The following is a 251-nucleotide window of genomic DNA, read 5'->3' as shown; positions in this document are numbered from 1 at the left end:
CGAAGTGGCGGGGGGTGCCCGGCTCGGCCGTGGGCAGAGCAGCAGGCGCTGGCTGGTCCCTGGGCAGGGTGGCTGGTGGCCTGGGGGGAGGCTGCGGACAGCGCGGACCGGGGCAGGGGACCGGCACCACCTTCCCCTGCCGTGGGGGAGCCTGCGGGCTGCGTGACACCTTGCACCCGTGGAGTGGCCCTGGCCAGACGCATCGCTTTCCCCACAGCCCCTCAGCCATGGCATGCCACCTTTGAGCAGAG

This window comes from Aptenodytes forsteri, unplaced genomic scaffold (genome assembly GCF_000699145.1).
Source record: "Aptenodytes forsteri isolate BGI_AS27 unplaced genomic scaffold, ASM69914v1 Scaffold19, whole genome shotgun sequence".
In the NCBI taxonomy this organism is placed as follows: domain Eukaryota; kingdom Metazoa; phylum Chordata; class Aves; order Sphenisciformes; family Spheniscidae; genus Aptenodytes; species Aptenodytes forsteri.
Note: the sequence above shows the minus strand (reverse complement) of the source record.